Consider the following 12,441-nt stretch of genomic DNA (forward strand, 5'->3'; position numbering starts at 1 on the left):
AAACTAGATAGCTAAGTGGTCAATAACTACAAAAATCCATAACTAGTAAAAATAATATACATTTCAAAATTTGCTTCCTAGGGAATACAGACTGTGTGTATCACGATTGTTTTCATGGTCCCAATATCTAACTTAATTAGTTAATATAAAATGACATTATAAATTATTTTCTCGGCCGACCTTGATGTGAAGTGTCAGTAGCTGATGTTGCCTTCTGACTGGTATGCAAGAGACTGGAAATTTGATTTCTCTGCTATCCAGGGAAGGAGGAGATGGAAGGGGTTTTCTGTAAGGAGACAACAGCTGGGGGCCAAAAAAAGAATCTCTTATTCCCTTTTAACTTATACTAACTTTTAACTTTACTAAGTATTCCACACAATGCTAAAATTCTCCTGAAGTAAACCCAGAAAGTTAAGAAAATATTACATGATATTATGAGCTTTCATGAATGGTGCACAAGAAAATTGAAGGAAGATTCTGTGTAAGTTTAGGAGAACTCTAGCAGAAAAAATATCAAGCTTGGAAATGCAGATAAGATTGGCAACTGTTACACTGAGAAGCAGGAGAGGTGAGATTTCTTTCACGGGATCCTTAAAAGTAGAAAAGACTGACAGAGGAGGGAGAAGTAAAGAGATGGCCGTGTGAAAAAGACATGACCCAATGTTGATGGCTTTGAAAATGAGGAAGTGGGGATATGAGCCAAAGAAGATGGGTGGCCGCTAGAAACCTAAAAATGCAAGAAAACAGATTCTCCCCTAGACACGCTGGAAAGAAACAGAAGACTCCTACCATCTCTTTTTTAGCCCAGTGAGACTCATTTCAGACTTCTCTGTAACTGAAATACAGCAAGTTTGTGTTGTTTTAGGACACCAAGTTTATGGTATAATATGTTATAGTAGCAATAATAACCTTATACATATGTGTATGACCCAAATTCTACGAAAGCACAGAAACAGAAGTACCTGGTTCTGCTTGGATGCCTAATGAAGATAGGCCAGAATCAAAAGTCATTCATGAGCAGAAATGTTCTATTATTTAGGCATGATGTTATGATTATTTTCACAATGATAAGCTTCATTTTTCACCACATATCAAAAGATTTAAATTCAAGTGGCAACAATTTACAGATGGGTAATTTGTGTAATTCATGTAGCCTCTGGTTTTCCACATGAGATGATTTTATGAAAAAACTCCATTGCAATAAAAGCAATTTGAGCACACTTTTAAAAAATGTCTAAATAAACATTATGGTTTAACAACTTCTGCCAAGCACTGTCAAAAGAAGCCAGAAACATGAACACTTTCTAATACCAGATGTGACGTAGCTCCTCCTTGCATGGATTCTAGCACGTTAGTGACTCAGCGCTGTGACAGCCAGCGCCCTGGAGATCATCTTCAAATAACAGTGTGCAGAAACACACGAGAAAATTAATGATATGTTTGTGAGGGTTTCCACCTAAATGTCTGCATATGGGTATGACCGTAGTATTCCTTTTCAGATATATAGCCATATTTTATTTGTTAAGATAATGGAATATTGTTAAGATAATGTAATAAGGAATGCTATTTTACTTTTGAATCCCCTGTTCGGTATTGCCAACTGATCAGGGCACCAGATACAGTTTTGCTCTGTACCAGAATGTTCGAATTTTCTAAATCACTTTAATATTTCCATGCCTGGAAGGAAACACACACACACACACACACACACACTTACTTCAATAAATCTGGATTCTTTCTGCACACTTGTGAAAGACTATCACCAAACACAAATTTAATAAGATATTTTGAATTTTATTTTCCCAACAAAGAGCCACACCAGAAAAACAGAAAATCCATTTCTTTTATTGGAAGTATAATTTGAAATATACAAGATTAATACTTGGAAATCACTACCGGTAAAGGATTGAAGATAAATTTTAAAAATACAAAATCACTGGGGCATCTAGGTAGCTCAGTCAGTTGAGCATCAGACTCTTGATTTTGGGTCAGGTCACGATCTTGGGGTTGTGAGATGGAGCCCTGGGTTGGGCTCCGTGTTGAGCATAGAGGTCACTTAAGATTCTCCCTCACCCTCTGCCAGTCAGCCACCCCCCAATCTCTGCCTGCCACTCACACACATGCACACTTTCTCTCAAAAAAACAAACAAACAAAAAAATCACTTTTTGGTTATTGATTTACCTCAAATTCTTCTCTTTCAGTCCTGTCTGAGTGCTGCTTTAAGACTGGCTTCTCCCCTATGAGTGGTATAAAATCGGAGCACAAAGGTTAGGATAGACATTAACTTCTACGAAGGACACTGTCTTTTGTCCCATCTAAATTAGATGAATCAACAAACAAAATGCAAATTCCTCTGTCACATTAAAAACATTATCAATATACATGAAGCCGATTTAAAATGTGCTCCTGGGAGTTTAATATGAGGATTGTCACTTGACTCAGAGTCTTTGGTCAAGGTTGGAGAACAACAAAAAAGTTACAACTGTAATACTATTTCCAATACTACTTGTCTCCATCCATGATTTCGATGAATAATGTGCATAGATTTTGTAAACCTTTTTTTTTTCCATATTGTGTGCTTGATCTGATTATTGGAGTGTGATTTTTTAAAAGATTTTATTTATTCATGTGAGAGAGAGAGAGAGAGCCTACAAGCAAGGGGAGGGGTGGGGGAGAGGGAGAAGGAGACTCCCTGCTGAGCTGGGAGCCCAAGGTGCAGCTCAATCCCAAGACCTAGAGATCATGACCTGAGCTGAAGGAAGATGCTTAACCATCTGAGCCACCCAGACACCCTTGAAATGTCTGTTAGGTCTAATAATAAAATTGTTTCTTTTTCATTTTTCTTTTATATTTAATTTTTCTAGAAACTTCATTTTTTATATCTCATATTTCATTGTATTTTACAAAAATGTAGATCACGGACACTTAAAAATTGAAAAAGTAAACTGTCCTGTACCACAGATGGTTTAAGAAATAGAGTATAAAATCCATTCCATATTAAAGATAAGGGGAAAAAAGCCATAGAAAGATTAATAGTTTTTCACAGAAAAAAATCAACTCGTATTGTAGTGAGATGCCCTAAGAATGTTAATAAGTATCAATCTACAAAGCAGAGTAGTCTTTAGAGAAGTCCCACAGTATGTTGGCTTTGAGCCCTGTCTTGTTAAAAATTTAATTAATAACCAGGAGGAAGACAGATAAGGGCACGGCTCTAAGATTTGTAGATGGCAGCAAGCTGGAGTGATAACTAAAGCCTTAGAAACAAAATTAAGAGAAAAAATGGTTTTGACCATCTGGCATGCTATGTAAAAACCCAGACAAAATTTTATAGAAATCTAACGGAAGTCTGGTACTTTTTTAAAACTTGGAGGTGTCATTTCAGAGAAAAAGGAAACCTTAAAAAAAAAAACAAAACCACCAAACACTCCTATAGATTTGAATTGGACTTATGTGGACATTGTGATTAGCAGCAGGAGGTCCTAAAAATTCCAATAGAAGGACACCCAGTTTGCAAAATCAGTTCATGGGTGTTCTGTTTTACTACTCTCCTGGCTCAAGAACATCTTCAAACTCTATTTTTATTTCTGCCTTTGTCAGATGTAAAGGATGTTTCGTGCCATCACAAAAAGCACTCAATTTGTCCCAGTCCTAAACCTAATGGCACGAGGCCACACGTGTGACCGGGATCTTCAGTCCTGCTTCCCTCAGTCAAGAAAGGCCACCGGACTCCAGGTGCAGGAGGAGAGCAGGGCGGCGTGTTCGGGGCACGGACGAGAGCCTGCCTGTGCCAACATGACGCTCGACAGATGACAGGCTCACTCTGGATGCTGGCGGCTCTCCAGGAAGACGGCGAGAATGACAGCCTGGTGCCCAGTCCTCTTCCACGTCGCTCCCCCTGTTGTGCCTGAAGGTCAGTCAGCCTTCCCCACTCGGGAGCTCGGTTCTCCTTTTTTTTTTTTCCCTTGGGTTCTCCACCTCTTCTCTTTTCCTCTCTCCTCTCCATCAGCTAACGAAACAGGACTCTTACCGAATGCTCTCCGCACAGGTGCGCAGAGGCACGTGCGACACAAGGGAAGGGGACCGCGTGTGAAGCCGCAGGGCACCTGCCACCCCTCTTGGCTTCTCAGTTTTAACTGATTTTTTTTTTCCCACAGAAATGTCTCATGACTATGTTAAGATTAATAATGATTAATTACTTTAAAAATTATATAATTTATAAATTTTATAAAAAAGTATTTAAAAATCTATTATATTATGGCACATATATATGGCATTTAATTGTTTTATCAGACTTTAAGGAAATTTGGGGGTGCGCAGTAGGCAACCCCAAATGATCCTCTCCCATGCCTCCATCTCCCCGTTTCTCAAAGGCGGACAATAACAGCATCACCCCGTGGTTTTATATCCGTATTACGGTTTTATTCTCATGCGATGGTTCAACTGCCCTAAACTGACCTCCACCTCCAAGAGGTTACCAGCAAATTCCGAGAGCTCCGCAGAAGGCCGCTTTGTGCGCTCTCAGGGGTCCTCGGGTCACGTTCTTCCTGCCGCCGCCACCCCCTCCGCGGTGACCCTGTGCCGGGAGGGACCGCGTCTATGGCGTGGGACCCTGATGCCCGCACCTGGAGCCCCGGTGAGCCTGCGACTCTGCAGCGGGGACCTGGGGGGGCCAGGGTGATTAGAATGGAAACGAGCACTCCCTCGAGCGACGGCTTCCCCGGCCCAAAGCCCTGAGACACAACCGCGTGAGGCTGTGACAAACACAGCTGTAATGGACGCTGGTAACCTCAACTGTGCCTCTTACCAGAGACCCAGACTCCGTGCCACCTAAGAAGACCTGTATGAAAACGAGGGCAAGTATGTAGAACAGAGATGAGTAAACGGAATTTCAGAAAAAGAAAAGTCAAAAAGAAGTAACTTACACTGTGACATTGTGCTGACCGACAGTAAATCCCAGGCCGGTCACAAGCAGAGGCCAGTATCACACCAGATGTTGCTTTCCCAGGGCTACTTTCCTTCATTCAGATCTGTTTTCAAGTTCCTGGGTAGGTACTTGCTTTTACGGTTACATACAAAGATACAGAATGTAAAATAGGGATGAAATTCTGATAGATAGAAAATAGAGGGGCGCCTGGGTGGCTCGGTGGGTTAAAGCCTCGGCCTTCGACTCCCGTCATGATCTCAGGGTCCTGGGATCGAGCCCCGAGTCAGGCTCTCTGCTCAGCAGGGTGCCTGCTTTCCCCCTCTCTCTCTGCCTACTTGTGATCTGTCAAATAAATAAATAAAATAAAATAAAGAAAATAGAAAAGAATATTGACATGTTTTAAAAGCACACATGATTTTTCTTTCATTTATTTGACAGAGAGAGCAGAAAGAGCATAAGCAGGGGGAGTGGCAGAGGGAGAGGGAGAGGCAGGCTCTGGACTGAGCAAGGAGCTGGTGCAGGACTGGTCTAGGACCCCGGGAGTATGACCTGAGGTAAAGGAGTCACTTAACTGAGCCGCCCAGGAGCCCCTATTTTTCTACTGAATGAGACGTGTCTTGAGGGCAAATTCCTAGAATTTGGATTGCAGGATCAAAAGGTTAACATACATCTGTACATCTAGTTTGGTTAGAAATTTCAAAATTCTCCTTAACAAAGATTTTACCAATAAGGTTTTCCTATTAGATAAGTACGACTTCACATTTCTCTACACTCTTGCTAGCGTAGTGTGTTATTATAGTTCTTAATTTTTGCCATTCTGATAGGTATGATAGTTTCTGTGCATCTTTTGAGTATGAGTGATTTTTCACATACTTCCGTATTTTCAGATCACTTTTAAATGTTGTTAGTAAATTATCTATGCTTTTAATCCATTGTTTGTAGAGGGTGGAGGTTTTTTTGTAAATTTTTCTCACATTTTTAGAAGTTCCCTTTTACTGGGGTATTAGTCCTTTATCAATGATATAGTAACTTATATTCTCGTTTTCCATTGTTCTTTGTGTATTGTTTTGGTGGTTTTGCTATGCATTTTTTTTAGTTGTATGCGGTTAAATATATCACATTTTTATTTTATTACACATGAATTCCAGTAGATTAAGAAGGCAGATGCAATGGCAGTTTATTTTATTTATATATATGTATGTGTTGTTTAAGAAAAAGCCCCAAGTCAATACAGCTTTAACTGCATCTTTGAAATATTACAAATGAATCTGAAAAACCATCTGAAATCTTGTGTTTTTCTGTAGCTGGACAATTTAGATCTTATTCATCGTTCCTTTTCCAGAAACACATACTATCGGAACATTCTCTATATCCTTGTTTTTAACGTTGTGACTTACTGAATCAAAGCAGCTGAGTTTGATACAAGTTTAAGGTCATTTTCTTCAAGAATTAACTCCTCTTTCTGGACTTCAGGCACTCAACAGTTAACACCTGGCCTCAGCCGAGCCCTGCAGGTACATTTTTCACCCCACAAATTTCGAATTTCAACAAGAGAACCACTCTCCTGAATAACAACGTTGATGAGGCAGTGAGCATGGATAGACTCATCCTGTAAGGGAAGCCCAGTGTAACGCCCTTGACCGTGTTCTGTACGTGATTGCAGACCCTACGGACAGTAGCAAGTGCTTTTCTATTTCCCACCATTTGTCAACTCTGAATCTCCCCCCCCCCCGCCCCCCCCAAGGAGACTAGGTTCTATGCTGATGTGATTGAAGTCCCTCCAGAGGGTTCCTCTGGAGCCCTTCACAATGACAGTGCGTCCCTTCAGAGTGATGTTGACATTTTCCAGAATGTCGGCAGTCTGAGTGCTGAGAACGGGTTTCATTCTCACAGTAGATGTGGCAAAAGGCACTAGCCATTTTTGATGGTTTTCACACCTTCCTGAATACATGTTTCCATCTGTTTCATTGACTTTCAACCTAAAGTACATCGTGTAGCATTTCTCATAGCTCAAATGAGTTGGAGAGCATTTTCTCAGGTTTTATTTATGATACAATGTCTTTATTTCCTTTTTCCTGAGACAACTGCGAGACAACTCTTTCTTTTTCCTGAGACAACCCTCAGGCTAGAAGTGGTTTATAGAATTCCAGGTTGGATTTTTTGTTTTTGTGGTTGTATCTTTTTTTTTCTTTTTTTCATCACTGTAAAGATGTTGGTCCAATATCCTCTAAAATCTATTATTTTTGAAGCCATGAATCCTTTGAAATATTGTTCCATTGATATGTAGTGTCATTTTCCTCTCACTGCATTTAGATGTTATCTTTCTTTGATTTACTTCGTTTTGACTAAGGCGGGTCTAGTCATAGTTTTCTTCCCTTTTTAACCTGATTGAGGTTTCCTGAAGTCATTGAATAAAAATTTAACTTACAGTAAATTTGAGAAAAGTTCAGTGATTATTTTTCTAATATCTTTTCGGCCCATTCTTCTTTTTTTTTCCCCCCTCAGGGACTCCAAATATGTGCCTGTCATTGCCCCTAAATATTATTAATGATCTGTTCAGTTTTTCAATCATTTCTATGTATGTGTCTTCAGGTTCACAACTTTTGTTCTCCCCATTCTGCTATAACAATATTAGACAATTTTATTTGGTCTTTTTAAATTTCAAATATTGCCCTTTTTTTTTTTAGTTTTATTTACTGATTAAGATTTCCATTTTTCAGATATTCCAAAATAATTTTCTTTTATGTCACAAAGCATGATTATAAAAGCTGCTTTAAAATCCCTGGGGGTCTCAGGGCATCTGGGTGGCTCAGTAGGTCAAACATCTGACTCTTGATTTCGCCTCAGGTCATGAGCTTAGGGTTGTGAGATCTAGCCCTCATTGGGCTTCCTGCTTAGTGGGGAGTCAGCTTGTCTCTGTGTTCCTTTGCCCTTCCCCGTGGGTCCCACACACTCTCTCGCTTTCTTTCTCTCTCAAATAAGTCAATCTCTAAATTTTGGTCTCCTAATTCCAAAATCTGGGTCTTTTCATAGTCAGTCTCACATAATCGTCTTCCCTACTGAATATAGTTGCCATCTCCATATTTCTTCAGGTATTAAGGACTTTAGGCTGTATCTTAAACTTCGGGCAATTTATTTTGTGAGAATCTGGATTCTGTTATTTTACCCCACAGAAACTTTCTGTTTTGTTTGTTTTTAGTAGTTTAATTTGGTTGTTCTCAGATTGAAAGTCAGACTTTTGAGTAGCGGCCAAATTTGCTCAGCTATTGTGTCTTTGTGTAAACTACTAAGATTCTGTCCTTGGCATTTGTGTTTAGACTCGGCCAGATATTTAGGCAGAGTTAATGCACAGAATCTGTGCCCCAATCTCTGACACTCCCCTTTCCCAGTTTCCTTGTTCAGTCTCCAGTGAAGTTTTTTCTTGGCCTTGTAGCGGCCATGTACAGTACAGGGGAGTCCTGCCATCTTGGCTAGAAAGTGGTGAGACCAACCAACTCACCAGGTCCATTCCCCCTTCCAATGAGGAATCTCTTTGAAAGTTCTGATACCTTTGGATCATTCTCCGGTGTCTTCCAGTGGTTGTGTGCTTGTTTACTTACCATTTATTTTTGTAATTTCTCTGAAGTTTATAGCTGCTATCTGTAAGTGGGTTAATAAAACCAGAGCTTACTTGGCTTTTACGAGAAGTGAACTCAAGCATGGATATCCAGGATAAAGACAAGATTTCAAAGTAATCACATCGTTCTAACCAGAAGAGATTTATCCTAATGCTCTCTCACATATTTATTTTCTTCAAGCTTTCATTGCCTTTTTAATAATTTACAGTTTGTGTTTTTATTTTTTTTCCCCAGGTTTATTGAGGTATGACTGAGATTGGGGAGTATGGACATTTTAAACAATATTAATTCTCCCAATCCATGAGTATGATCAATCTTATCAATTATGGTAATATTTCTTTCATAAGAGTTTTTTGGTTTTCAGTGTATGGATCTTCCACCTCCTTGGTTAAATTTACTCCTAAGTATTTTACCATTTTCAATGCTATTGTGAGGGGATCGTTTCCTTTATTTCCTTTTTCAGAAATGTCATTGTTAGTGTATAGAAATGCAACAGATTTCTGTATGTTGATTTTATATCCTGCAACTTTACTGAATTCATTGATTATTTCCAACAGTTTTTACTGGAGTCTTTAAGATTTTCTGTATCTAAAATCATTTCATCTACAAACAGAGACAGTTTTACTCCTTCCTTTCCCTTCTTATTTTTGCCTGATTGCTTCTAAGGATTTTTTTTTTTAATTTATTTATTTGACAGAGAGAGATCACAAGTAGGCAGAGAGGCAGGCAGAGAGAAAGAGGAGGAAGCAGGCTCCCTGTGGAGCAGAGAGCCGGATGCGGGGCTGGATCCCAGGACCCTGAGATCATGACCTGAGCCGAAGGCAGCGGTTTAATCCACTGAGCCACCCAGGCGCCCATTGCTTCTAATACTATGATGAATATGATGAATAGACGTGGTGAGAGTGGACACCATTTATCTTGTTCCTGCTCTTAGAAGTAAAGCTCTCAATCTTTCATCAGTGGGTATGAGGTTAGCTGTGGGCTTGTCATATACAGACTTTATTATGTTGATTTTTATATCTTTATATATTTTTTTTGATTTTTACATTAGGTTGTTTATTTCCATACCCAGTTTGTTCAGAGTTTTTATCTGGAAAGAAATTGCATTTGTCAAAGGCTTTTTCTGTATCTATTGAGATAATCGTGTGATTTTTATTCATTCTGTTAATGTGGTGTATCTGTTTATGAATGTTTGCATATTTGACAATTCTTGTATCCCAAGGGTGAATCCAATTGATCATGGTATGTGATCTTTTTAATATGCTGTTGAATTTGTTTGCTAGCATTTTATTGAGAATTTTTGTATTTATATTGAGGATATTGACCTATAGTTTTCCTTTCTTACAGTGTCCTTTTCTGACTTTGGTATCGGGGTTATGCTGGTCTGGTAAAATGAGTTCGGGAGTGTTCCCTCCTCTTCTTTTTTTTGGAAGAGTTTGAGAAAGACTCGTGTTAATTCTTCTTTAAATGTTTGATGGAATTCACCAGTGAAACAAACTGTCTGGTGACAGGCTTTTCTTTATTAGGAGTTTTTGATTACTAGTTCAGCCTTCTTACTTATTATTAGTCTATTCAGATTTTACATTTCTTCATGAAGTAGGTTGTGTATTTTTAGAAATATATCTGTTTCTTCTTGGTTGATCAATTTGTTGGTGTATCGTTGTTTATAGTGGCGTCTCATAATCCTTTGTATGTCTGTGGCAGTGATGGTGATTTCTTATCTTTCATATCTGCTTTTATTTATTTGAGTGCATTTTCTTGGTAAGTTTAGCTAAAGGCTTGTCAATTTTGCTTATCCTTCAAAGACAGTATAAGTATTAGTGTACTAGTAACTTAGCATTGTTAATCTTTTCTATTGTTTCCTATTCTCTCAATATTTCCATACAAATATTTATTATTTTCTTCCATCTACTAAATTTGGGCTTAATTTGTTCTTTTTCTAGTTCCTTGAGATATAATGTTGATTGTTTACTTAGGATCTATCTTTTTTTTTCTTAATGCAATCATTTATAGCTATAATCCTTCCTTTACAATCCTTCCTTTACAACTGCTTTTGATGCATCTATTAGGTTTTTGTATGTTCTGTTCCATTTATTTGTCTCAAGATATATCTTTATATCCATTCTTAAATTTCTTCTTTGATCAATTGATATTTCAGTCCCTCGCTGGTACTAATACAAGCAGGAATGCGGTCCACCATGATCTGATTACTGGTTTCTCTGAAGTCCCGTTCTTGTTCTGTGTCTTTTCCTGATTCCCATTCATTGAGCTCCACAGATTCCTCAGAGATCTCTTTGAGGCAAGACCTGAGTGACCTCCTGAGAAGCAGCTTACAATGTGGGGAAACTGAATATGCATTTTAGGCTCTCTTATCCCAGTGGACAACCTACAGGCCTCGAGGGCCCCACTTAGTGAGGCAATGTGCCAGCCTTGGGATGGGGATGCGGTCAGAATGTAGCTTCTCCTCTTGCACATGTCTAATGCTTTTCTTCTCAGACCCTGGAGTCCAGAGAGGGGCTGCAGCTTCATCTCCACGTTCTGACAGTTTCATAATGGTGTCCTCTCTACAAATCATTGCTAGTTGTGCTTCTTGTGAGAGGGACTGAAGTCAGGAATGACCTAGGTCACCATCTGCCTTGAGGACCGATGTGTGGTGCACCGTGGTAGAGATTGTGGACACAAATCTGGGTAATGGTCGTCTTGTCCTCTGCAGCCTGCTGCCTTCGTGCTGTGCCACATACGAAGGAGCTGAATTTCCTAAAGGAGAGACTGGGGCAGCTCTGCTGGCGGAGCCGAAGCTGGAACCAGAGCCAGAACATCTCTTTTTGGTATTGCAGCTGCCAGCGAAAGCTACCATAGTCTTTCATGGACTTTTGGCACAAAACCAGTATCATTCAATTTAAAAAAAAACATAAATACTTTTGCTGCTAGTTGCAGAAGTGCAATCCGCCTCCTGTTAATATTTCAAAGTAAGTTACCTACAACAATGCATTACAAAATAACATTGCAGTGACTAGGAAAGAGATCATAGTTACAATAGCAAGCAAAGTAAGTTACCTACAACAATGCATTACAAAATAACATTGCAGTGACTAGGAAAGAGATCATAATTACAATAGCAAGCAAAGTAAGTTACCTACAACAATGCATTACAAAATAACATTGCAGTGACTAGGAAAGAGATCATAGTTACAATAGCAAGTAACCTAGGTTCATCTCTACTGAAAAAACTGGAGTAAAATAATATTTGATCAGTAACGATCTGGGCTCAGGAGGGGATATATATAATATGAATCCTCCAAATCATTCAATTTGGAAGTCACTCTACCTTTCTTTGAAAGGTAATAAAGAACTAGGAACAAAAGTGGCAAAGTTGAGGAGACCTGGGATTTATCCTCTTTTTGCATTAATTGTTCCAGTTCTTTACTGAAAGTGAGAGAATGAATACCAAGGATGCTATAGGTTTGAGAATCCATGCTGAATGTTCCTTATAAACTGCAGAGTGTATATCGTTAGCATATCAAAAATCCTCCAAATTGTTTGGAAGATTTTTTTTTTCTTTTATTGCAGATTTTCTCTGGAAGGGGCTAGTAGGGAGCATATCCTGGGATAGTTTTATTTCAAGGTTACTGAAGAATCACAGGAGTGCAGCCAAATGGAAAACTGATGAATAATATCCAGAGTGCATGCTAGAAGATAACCCCATAGGTTCAAGACACTTGAAAAATGATGATAAGGAAACATTTTAAATCGAGTTTGTTGCTATGAGAATAAAAATATATTTTGACAGAGAACCAACTTTTTTATCCAAGTTTAACTATAAATTGTAGATTTGTAACCTTTCAATTCACAATGAATACTTATCATCTTGCAGTAATAAACTGTCACATTCAGGAGAT

The 12,441-nt window shown here is 38.9% G+C and overlaps 1 pseudogene; it reads right to left on the reverse strand.

Annotated features, from left to right (window-relative positions):
• Positions 1-6,291: 6,291 nt before the first annotated feature.
• LOC123953929 lies at positions 6,292-6,810 on the reverse strand (annotated as a pseudogene).
• Between the last annotated feature and the right edge of the window lie 5,631 nt (positions 6,811-12,441).

This window comes from Meles meles, chromosome 12 (assembly GCF_922984935.1).
Source record: "Meles meles chromosome 12, mMelMel3.1 paternal haplotype, whole genome shotgun sequence".
NCBI classification, from domain to species: Eukaryota; Metazoa; Chordata; class Mammalia; order Carnivora; family Mustelidae; genus Meles; species Meles meles.